At 47.8% G+C, this 11,449-nt stretch overlaps 1 pseudogene; it reads right to left on the minus strand.

The window, feature by feature from the left end:
- Window positions 1–3,969: 3,969 nt before the first annotated feature.
- Window positions 3,970–7,251, minus strand: LOC103305003 (granzyme B-like; annotated as a pseudogene).
- Between the last annotated feature and the right edge of the window lie 4,198 nt (window positions 7,252–11,449).

Raw genomic sequence — 11,449 nt, forward strand, 5'->3', positions numbered from 1 at the left:
AAAGGCCATAATACATGTGTGAAATAAATTTAAATGGTAAACTCCAAAAAAACCACAAACAAACAAACAAACAAACAAAACCCTCTTTCCTGATTCATGAGTAGACAAAGGCCCATTAAACAGAATAGAAAACCTAGAAACATTCCCAAGTACATAAAGATATGTAATTTATAATAAGGTGACATTTTAAATCATTAGGAAAAAGATAGACTTTCTAATAAATGATATTGGAACAACTAGAAAATATTTTTTTCTTTGTTTTATTTTCCAATCAGAGTTGACAAAGTCACTTTTAAAAGATATTAAGTTGGAGTCATATTTCATATAAACCACCAGAATGAAATGCAAATAGATAAAGACATTTATATATCCTATATAATAAAGAGTTAATATGCTAATTAGACTGAACAGCAAAACTACCATCCAGAGGACATTCTGGATGAAGCTGGGGCTGCAAGGGCCGAGCCCCTTGCATGAATTTTGTGCTTCGGGCCTCTAGTACAAAATAAAACCATACATGCACAACGAATAAACATGGATGAATTTCTTTATAAACTTAGAAGGAGTAAAGCCTTTCTAGCAATGACTCTAAATACAAAAACTTTAGAAGAAGTGATTGATAAATACATTTTGATATGCAAAAATTAATTTGAACAAGTCTCTACTTTCCTGATCACGTGAGCCTCCCTAATTTGAATTCGATTGTGCATAGGCAGGAGCTTTTGGTAATGATAGGGACCATGTGGTCGTCTGTCCAATTGGATGTGTGTTCAGAGGCAGATTAGCAAATACATTGTAGGATTGCCATTAGCAAATACATTGTAGGATTGTCCTACCATTTGATTCTGTACAACTGTGAATTGGTGAAAATGGGGTGCCCAATGGCGGAAGTGGGGGATGCCTTTCCCAACTGGGTGCTGGGGGTAGGGTTCTTATGATAACTTTAGAAAAGGAATTCTCTAAGACTTGCATGGGCGAATGAGTGAATTTTATTTGCAAGGAGTTATATCCCTCAGTTGCAAAGTTCTCATTTCCTTTAAACTGGACCTGGAAAAGGTGCAGCTGGGGATTCAGCAGAGCTAGAAGCAAAGCCAGTGCCTGAGGTTGCATTCCACGGTGGAGTTAAGTCCCGCAGAGCGTCAGGCTAGTTGTAACCCATTAGTTCACTGTGTGTGGGCCGTGTGGGCCATGCAGGGGAGCAGGCCCTCTGCCACAAGAGAGCCAGGAGCGCAAGAGGGCGAGGGAGGGAACTCTGTTTTTCCGGGAGCTTATGTAGCTCAGATTTGGTGCCATCGCAGGGGCCACGTCTATTTTGGCCAATGACCTGCTCCCAGATGTGACTGACAAGTAACCACCTTTCCTGTGGCATTCAGACCTTACTGGGCATGTTTCTATTCTTTCTTTGTCCAGACCCTTCCCCCAGGATCTGTGGGGAACAGACCTGGAGAGTGTGAAACTGCAGCGTTCTGGCACACGTGGCATGCCTATATTATCAGGCCTTCCCTTTGCTCCATCCCTGTCAATTAATTAACAACTGGGATAATTATAACAGTATCACAGTGACATTTATGCCTGCTACTTTTACTGTATTTTAAATTTTATTTTCCAATTACAGTCCACTTTCAATATTATTTTGTATTAGTTTCAGGTGTACAGCATAGTGATTAGATAAATTATATACTGTACAAAGTGTTCCTCCCGATATTTCCAGTACACAGCTGGCACCATACATAGTTATGACAATACTAGAGGCCCGGTGCACAAAATTCGTGCATGGGGGTGGGGGTCCCTTAGCTCAGCCTGCACCCTCTCCAATCTGGGACCCCTCGAGGGCAATCAGACATCCCTCTCACAATCCAGGACTGCTGGCTCCCAACTGCTTGCCTGCCTGCCTTCCTGATTGCCCCTAACTGCTTCTGCCTGCCAGCCTGATCACCCCCTAACCACTCCCCTGCCAGCCTGATTGATGCCTAACTGCCCTCCCCTGCAGGTCTGGTCACCACTAACTGCCCTCCCTTGCAGGCCTGGTCCTTCCCAACTGCCCTCCCCTGCTGTCCATCTTGTGGCGGCCATCTTGTGTCCACATGGGGGCAGCCATCTTTGACCACATGGGGGCAGCCATCTTGTGTGTTGGAGTTATGGTCAATTTGCATATTACTCTTTTATTAGATAGGATTATTGACTGTATTCCCTATGCTGTACTTTGCATCCTAGTCACTATTTTCTAACTACCAATTTGTACTTACTAATCTTTTCACTTTTTTTTCCCCAGTCCCCTAAGCCCCTTCTCCTCTGGCAACCATCACTCTGTTCTTTTTATTTATGAGTCTGTTCTAATTTTGTTTGCTCATTAACTTGTTCTTTAGATTCTACATATGAGTGAGATCATATGGTATTGGTCTTTCTCAGTCTGACTTATTTCCCTGAGCATAATACCCCTAGGCCCCTCCATGCCATCACCAATTATATCTGCTATTTTATGGCTCATGGGAATGAGGCTGCCATCCTGCCTGCTCCCCACCTGCTGCCCTCTCCCCGAGGTGAAGAGGAGGCGCCAGTGAACAGTTTGGGGGCTGCACGTCTAGAAACGAAAGAGATAAAGTCATTTCCAAACCCCACATGCTGTTGTTCTAGAGACCCAAGTGATTAAAACAATTAAAACAGAGTGTAATGAGCAATAAAAATAAAACACAAATACTCCTGTGGGATCTGGGCCTTGTGGGTTCATGTGAGGGAGGGAGAGGAAATTCCATTCAGATAAAAGTCAACACTGTCAGTTTCACTTGTGTTCAGGTGTCAGAACCTGTATTATGTTCACTGTACATTCCCAATGCCTGGCACTTAGTAGGTGCACAATCAGCATCTATTCACTGATTGCTGGAAAAACTGTGCTTCTCAGTCCTACTGTAGAGAGCAGCCCTTTCTAACTCAAAAGGCAGGTGGAGCCCATGTGTCTTCTCTCCCCGCAGCCTGAGCCTTGAGGCCAGCAGTGAGGAACAGGCTGCAGGGACAAAGGCTCCTGAGTGACCAGCAGTCAATGGACTCTGAGCACATGGTGGGGACATGGGCTGCATGTGAGGGTGGAGCTGGCTCTGCCCAGTGAGAGATGGGGCCAGGTGTTCTGCAGACACCCTGCCGCCCTGTCCTCCAGAGCCCTACAGGGGGCCAGCACAGGTCTGGTCCCCTGGTCGCCCTGTGCCAGGCATAAGCTGGGTGCCAACTCAGTGATGAGGCCCTGCTGGAACCTGGTCTCTGAGTGTCCTAGGTGGGAGGGATATAGGGGAACAAAGGAGCTCAGATCAATGTGGTCTGTGGGGAGCAGGGGTTGGTGGACTCTGAGGATGCTCAGTGGTCAGCAGGAATGAGAAGAAGGGACAGCCAGGAGACTGGAGGCCAAGCTAGGCCCTGAGCTCAGAGGAGGGCAGGAAAGGGGAGGGAGAGAAATTCAGCCCAGGAGGGAATGAGGAGCTTCTCAGGACTTGCCTCCTTCCTCCACCCCCGTCTCTCCTCACCAGCCCCCAAGCCCCCAAAACTGCCACTCCCTGGTTGTGAGAGAACAATGTCCTGCTCAGGAAGGCCCTCCTCTCCCCAGTGTGGTGGGGCCTCCTGAGCTGCAGCCCAGGCTGTGCCTGCTTGGTGCCCAGCACCCAAGGTGCTAGACCTTCACACTGAGCCCAGCACCTAAGAGATTCGTTTTCTTCTAATGGTGCTCCTCTCTGCCCTGGCAGAAGGGCAGGCCTTGCAGGTGCAGGTTTGGCCAAAAAGGAGCTGTTAACAGCTCAGGATGAGGTTTGGGGGGTTGCGGGGGAGGGGAAGAGGAGGAAGTAGAACAGAGAAGAATTGTGCTATTGGCCTTCTGAGCACAGAGCTGGTGCCTGTGAATGAGGGTCAAAGAATAAACAAAAACCCAGCTCTTCCCATCAGCTGAGAGACATTTATTCAGTTGTTGGTACCACCTCCCTCCCCGCAGTGTGATCCTGGATTAACTCTAGAGAAGATAGTCTGGGTTCTACAGTTGGAGGCTTTTCATGGTTTCTCTTATCCAGGGAAGGAAACTGGCGACTTTGGTGTAGACTCGTGGTGGTTTCCCATCCTTGCTTCCATAGGAGACAATACCCTGGATCTCATTTTTACACAGGAAAGGTCCCCCAGAGTCCCCCTGTGGACAGAGAGAGGGAAGAACTGAGCCAGTTCTCCGGGCCCTGCCCTCGACCCATCACCCCCAAGCCCCTCTCAGAGAAGGCTGCCTTGCATGGTTTCCACCTTGGAGATAAGTGGATAGGCAGGTCCCTGTGGTCCCCTGAGCCTGGACATTGTCACTGCTTCACTTCCCCCCAGATGGCGGCTCCCTCTGCTCTCCCAGGTCCCAGATCTTCTGGCTACGAAGGGGCTGTGACTGCTGTCTACTGTGTAAGGACCCGAGAGCAGGCAGGTGGGGCTGACACCATTAACCAGCTCTGAGGAGTCACCAGGTATAAATTCTGCACACCCAGGGAATAGTTATCTAACTGCATTGCCCCAGCTTTGCCAGAGTGTTGTTTGCACTCCCCCCCCCCCCCCCCTCGCCTGCCCCACCCCTTGGGGGAGAATCGTGTTTGGAGTGACCAGAGGCCCTTGTATGCTCTTGGAGACCCTATTTCTCTCTGCTCTGGTGGCTCCCCTCTTTTCTTTCCAGGAAGAAAGATCACAACCTAGAGAGTGAAGGATTTCACTGCCTTGCCTGGTCCCCAGGTCCTACTCTACCCAAACACCCTTCTCCCCAGAACCAAGCTAGGCAGATGTTCAGTATCACCTTAAAGGAAGACTTATTTTCTCTTGGGTTCCCCACACACAGTTGAATGTTCTTGTTGTAATGGTTAAAGCGCCTTTTACACTTCAAATCATCCTGCAGGGTCAGCTCTACCTCCTGCAGAGTGTCTGAGCAAGGGCCCTTCCTTGTGACTTGCCCCCAGCCAGCCACAGTGCAGTTATCTCCTGGACTTGGAAGGTCCTTGCCCCTGGGCAGTTGGAGGGGCTTCACAGCACCAGTTTGCTTGATGTTTCTCTCCAGCTGATGGGGAAGAGGCAAGGGAGTCCAGGTCAGCTAGTGGTCTCTGAATCTGGACGCTGAGGGACCCTTGAGTCACTAGGACTGGTCAGGTGGCCAGAATGGGAGGAAAGGAAGGGACAGTTCACAGTGAGAGGAGATACAATGAGATCCCAGAACTGCAAGAGCAGCAGGAGGTTTCCTACCTGCAGTAACATGATGTCATTGGAGATTTTCCTCTTATTATAGTCTGGGTGCGGGATGGCTCTTTTCACCAGGATGACCTGTTGGGTCTTCTCCTGCTTTTGGATGTTGTGGGCCCCCAGGGTGACACTGATTGACCTGTAAAGAGAGCAGAGTGGATGAGTATGTGTGTGTGTGTGTGTGTGTGGGGGGGGGGGTGAGCGGGATAGGTAGAGTCACAGCAGGTACATCCCAGGAGCCATGAAGGGCAAGTGACAGCTGGGGCAGAGCAGGGCTACAGACTAGGGCTATCAGTTCATAGGGTCCAGGGGCTGAGTGACTCTGTTTCCCACTGACACGGAGTGTAGGGCTTGTGGGAGCTCTCTCTTGCCCTCAGGAAATATCATGAAATTGCTTGCGTTTCCATGTTGACCCTAATGCATGTGTTCATGATCCACCGCTGCTTTATTTGCCGAGTGTGGTACTTCTCTTTTCCACGGTGTTACTTGCTATCACTTCTGACTCTCAGGGACCAAAGCTTACCTGTCCTATTTCTCAGGCTCTCATTGCTCCATCATAATCTCTGATGGCTCCTCTGATGAGTTCTCATGGGCTTGAATTACCAGGAAACTGGGGAGCTGCCCTGGGTCTCAGGAGGTGTAGCCTGGCTGCAGCCTCTCACCTTCCATGGCAGTGAGCAGCTGTCAGAACAAAGTTTTCTCCCACAAGGACACCGCCACACATGGATGACTCCTCATCTTTAATGTGAAGATAGGCCATATAGGGTCGGGAGTGGGCCTTGGCTTCATGTCCCCCGATGATCACCCCTGAAGGAAAATTCTGTTGTGCTTGTGTGCTCCCCTGAGTCCATCAGGCAAGCATTGGCTTGATGCTCATGCGCTGGGCACTTGGGAGCCTAGGGTGGCATAGAGTTGGGAGGGAGTCCGGGGATGGGGGGACTCAACTTTCTCTTCTGGAAAAGGGAAGAGTAACAGGCTGGGTCTGTGACTTGGCCTGCCACATAGTTGCAGGTGAGAATATGGTCTTAGTTATAAAGAAGACCTGGAGGCTCCTGAAAATTCCTCTCCTGACTTCGCTTGGTGTTGGGTGAGCTTCTGAAGCCCCTGAGGTGCTGTGATGTCCAGGGCAGTGCGCTTTGCAGTGCCCAAGACAGGTTTAGGGATCTAGATGTTGCAGAGCTGTCCTAGGGCCTGACAGGTGGGGACTTCCCGGTGTTTGTTAACTGCCTGAAGGGTTGGCCCCCAATGGGCCTCTGGAGGAGGGTTGGTAAGGCCAGTGATGTGGGATTCTGGAAAACAGAGAAGTTTGGGGCTGCCAACCTCACTGGCTCATCTTTTAAGGTATGGACCTGCTAAAGGCCCGGGAAGAAAAGCAGAGTTTGAGAAAGGGACTGAGGGGCCTTGAGATGAAGACAGCAGTCTTCTGGGGATGGTGACCCCACCAACTGTGGGGTCTGTTGAGCTCTGGGCTTCTCTCCTAAGCAGACCCTGAGGACAGCACCTGTCTCATCACAGACATGAAAGCCAGGACTGTCTGCCCTCTGCAGTTTCCGTCTCCGCCATGCACTTCTAGGAAGTTCCACTCTCCACATGGCACAGGTAGGGCCTGCGGAGGGCATTGTGCCCACTGGCTTTTCTTGAGAATAGGCTTCTTCCCTGTCATTTCTGCCTGTGGCTCATCCAGCATCATGTGTGTGGGTCTGAGATGGGATGGGAGCTGGGGTTCAGAGCATTCCTGGTGGAGAGCTGGATCAGGGATGTGCAGAAGGGCCAGCAGGTCTGTGCCCACTGTGGGATGGGTTGGGCCTGTGAGGTTGGGGATGGTCACTCACCTGCCTCCGCCCCGGGGAGTAGGAAGAAGGCCAGCAGGAGCAGGACCAGGGGTGGCTGCATCTTCCCAGGAAGGCTGCTCAGGTCGGAGCTGCTGCTGTTTCTCTGTGCTCTCCGTTAGCGCCCAGAAGAGGAAGGAGGTGTGGGTGGGCTCTGTGACCTGAGTCCCCCTCTGGTTTTGCAGTGCTTCATACCAGAAAGCTTTTTATGAAGCATCCTCACCACCACGCCTCCTGCCTGATGATGGTCTTTGGGTGGTTGTGTGAGAAGTATGCAGCGACCACATCAGTACCCATAGCTGATGACTCAGAGCATATATTAGAGCCAACTCCAGCCCCAAACAGGAACCCAAGAGTACAAGGTGGGGCCTGTGGCATGTGGTATTGATCAGTGGAGGTACTGGAGCCCAGAAACCTGAGTCCTCAGTGAGAGAACCCCCAGTGCCTCATCTCTGTGCAACTAAGTCCATCAGGGTAATTTCTTTTGCTTGTGTCTGTTTAGGTCCTTCTCTTTCCTATGGACAAACATAGTGGAGATGTGTCTCCTGTTTTTAGAGCAGCGATTTTCAAGCTTTTTCTTCTCATGGCACATAAACTACTAAAATTCTGTGGCACACTAAAAAATATATATTTTGTATATCTTACAAAAAAATAGGTATTCTTTTGATTGTTTTGCAAAAAAAAAAAAAAAAAGTGTTTAGCTACCCTTTTTGCTCCAAAGTGACTTAAAAAAATATTAGGTGCGTATACTTGTATATAAGTACTTCTGGTACCAAGAATTAAACAATCAGACACAACTATATTACACACCGTGACCAATAAAATGCAATTCTATTATATGACCTATATATTTATGGTTCCACAAAGGGCATTCACACCAGATGAGTATTGTTGTGTTGGCTGTTGTAATTTTTTAAAATATAATTTTTATTGATTTCAGAGAGGAAAGAAGATAGAGAAATGAAACAGTAATGATGAGAAAGAATCCTTGATTGGCTGTCTCCTGCATGTTCAACACTGGGGATCAAGCCTGATACCTAGGTATGTGCCCTGACTGGGAATTGAACTGTGGCCTCTTGGTTCATAGGTCTATGCTCAGTCACTGAGCCACACCAGCTGGGCTGTTGTCATTTTTTTATTTGCTGACCTAAGGGAAAATAGGTTAGTGCTCCTGACTAAATAGTCTGGTATTGATGTTTTAAAAGTTCTTGTGGGGCACTGTTTGAAAACCGCTGCTTTAGAAAGAGCTGACCATCTGATGGGGGAGACAGAAACATCAGGGAGCAGAGTACTGAGTGGGAAGGGCCATGGTAGAGTGATGCACAGGGGAGGCACAGAGCATCACCACCATCTACTAAACCGACATAGCAACCCATTCATCATCACAGTGTCCTCCCGAGGGGTTTTATTTACAAACTAGAGGCCCGGTGCACGAAATTCGTGCTTGGGGTGGAGGGGGGAGGGAAGTTCCCTCAGCCCAGCCTGCACCCTCTCCAATCCAGGACTCCTTGGGGGATTTCCGACTTCCCTCTCACAATCCTGGACCGCTGGCTCCTAATCACTCTTTCTGCAGGCCTGGTCATTCCTAACTGCCCCCCGCCCCCCACACAGGTCTGGTCACCTCCAACTGCCTCCCTCTGCAGGCCTGATCACCCCTAACTGTCCCCACCTCCTGACCTGATTGCCCCCAACTGCCCTCCGGCCTAGTTGCCCCTCACTGCCACCCCTGCCAGCCTAATTGCCTCAACTGCCTCCCCTGCTGGCCTGGTTGCCCCCAACTGGCCCCCCCCCCTTTGCTGGCCTGGTTGCCCCATGCAGCCTGAGTTCAGTTGTTTGGTTGTCCCTCACTAACCCCCCTGCCAGTCTGGTTGCCCCATGCAGCCTGCTTGTTCAGTCATTTGGTCATCACTCACTAACCTCCCTGCCAGCCTGGTCGCCCCATGCAGTCTGCTTGTTCAGTCATTTGGTCATCACTCACTAACCTCCTTGCCAGCCTGGTCGCCCCATGCAGCCTGCTTGTTCAGTCATTTGGTCATCACTCACTAACCTCCTTGCCAGCCTGGTCGCCCCATGCAGCCTGCTTGTTCAGTCATTTGGTCATCACTCACTAACCTCCTTGCCAGCCTGGTCGCCCCATGCAGCCTGCTTGTTCAGTCATTTGGTCATCACTCACTAACCTCCTTGCCAGCCTGGTCGCCCATGCAGCCTGCTTATTCAGTCATTTGGTCATCACTCACTAACCTCCTTGCCAGCCTGGTCGCCCCATGCAGCCTGCTTGTTCAGTCATTTGGTCATCACTCACTAACCTCCTTGCCAGCCTGGTCGCCCCATGCAGCCTGCTTGTTCAGTCATTTGGTCATCACTCACTAACCTCCTTGCCAGCCTGGTCGCCTCATGCAGCCTGCTTGTTCAGTCATTTGGTCATCCCTCACTAACGCCCCTGCTGGCCTGGTCACCCCCAACTGTCCTCTCCTGCTGCCTGGTTGCCCCCAACTGCTCTCCCCTGCTGGCCTGATTGCTCACAACTACTCTCCCCTGCCAGCCATCTTGTGGTGGCCATCTTTGACCGCATGGGGGTGAGGGTCAATTTGCATATTACATCTTTATTACACAGTACTAGAGGCCCGATGCATGAAATTTGTGCAAGTGGCTCGGCCCTTGCAGCTGTGGTGGCTGCCTTGGCCCTTACAGCCCTGGCTTCATCCAGAAGGTCCTCCAGGTCATTGGGCTGTCTGGTTAATTAGCATATCATGCTTTTATTATTATAGATTGATGTTCATATAATATAAAATGACTAATTTTATAAAGCAGTACTTTGATTTAAAAAACAAGGAAACTTTGGAAAGTAAAAAAGAAAAATGTCACTCATTTGCCCAACCCCATCTCCCTCATAGAGTGTTACCATAAGACATGCATTTTTAGTACAAGAGATCATGTTATATATAAACTGTTATATTTATGTTATATATACAATATCAATTTCTTTTATCTTAACTTAACCCTATGATGTAAGAATTTTCCCCATGTTTTAAAAAATCTATTATTCAGTTCCACTGTAGCTTCTGCTTCCTAGTTATTAAAACTTTTAACATGCAGTTAACTTTTGAAGTTATTGGAAAATTTTAAAAACAATTTAATCATAGAGAAAACAATCAAAATGACCTGATTCCAGATTCTTCATTGATAATCATCTTTACTGTATTGAGTTATGAACTAACATACTAGTATTTTACTCTCATGTATATCTGCATTTTTAAAAACTAAGAGGATTATGTCAAACATATTATGTTTATTAAATATTGAGGTGAACTTCACATAACATAAAATTAACTATTTGAAAGTGTACAATTCAGTGGCATTTAAATGTGCAACCACCACCTCTCTCTAGTGTCAAAGCTTTCTCATCACCCAAGCAGAACATTTTATTTATACCCATTAAGTTGTGTGTACCCACAAATTAATTGGTACTTAATCACTTTCCATTCTCCCTCTACCAGCAACACCCCACCTTGACCTCTGGCAACTACTAGTCTCATTCCTGTCTCTGATGGATTTGCTTATTCTGGATATTTCATATGAAAGGGATCATGTAATATGTGAGGTGTTGTGTTTGGCTTCTTTCACTTAGCATCATGGTTTTGAGGTTCATCCAAGTTGTAGCACTTATCAGTATTATTTTATGGCTAAATAATATTCCTTGTGTTTGTGTGTATATATCCCAATTTATCTCTTTATCTTCAATAGATATTTGGTTGTTACCACCTTTTGGCTGTAGTGACTAATGCTGCTATAAATATTTGTGTAAAAACTTCAGTGTTGAGGAAATGTTTTCATTCCTCTTGGCTATATACCTAGGAGTAGAATTGCTGAGTCAGATGGTAATCCTAGGTTTAAGTATTCGAGGAATCACTAAACTGTTTATTGCAGTGGTTGCACCATTTTACATTCCCACCAGCAACATATAAATACTTTCATTTCTTTACTTCCCGCTAACACTGGTTATTATTATTATTATTTATTATAGCCATCTTAGTGGGTATGGAATGGTATTTCATTATAGTTTCGGTTTACATATTTTTTTTTAAAATATATTTTATTGATTTTTTACAGAGAGGAAGAGAGAGGGATAGAGAGCCAGAAACATCGATGAGAGAGAAACATCAATCAGCTGCCTCTTGCACACCCCCTACTGGGGATGTGCCCGCAACCAAGGTACATGCCTTGACCGGAATCGAACCCGGGACCCTTGAGTCCGCAGACTGACGCTCTATCCACTGAGCCAAACCGGTTTCGGCTCGGTTTACATATTTTTAATAACTAATGAGGTTTAGCATCTTCCCTGTGTTTGCTAAGCATTTATGTATCTCCTTTGGACCTTTCTCACCATTCTC

Source organism: Eptesicus fuscus, chromosome 5, assembly GCF_027574615.1.
Source record: "Eptesicus fuscus isolate TK198812 chromosome 5, DD_ASM_mEF_20220401, whole genome shotgun sequence".
In the NCBI taxonomy this organism is placed as follows: domain Eukaryota; kingdom Metazoa; phylum Chordata; class Mammalia; order Chiroptera; family Vespertilionidae; genus Eptesicus; species Eptesicus fuscus.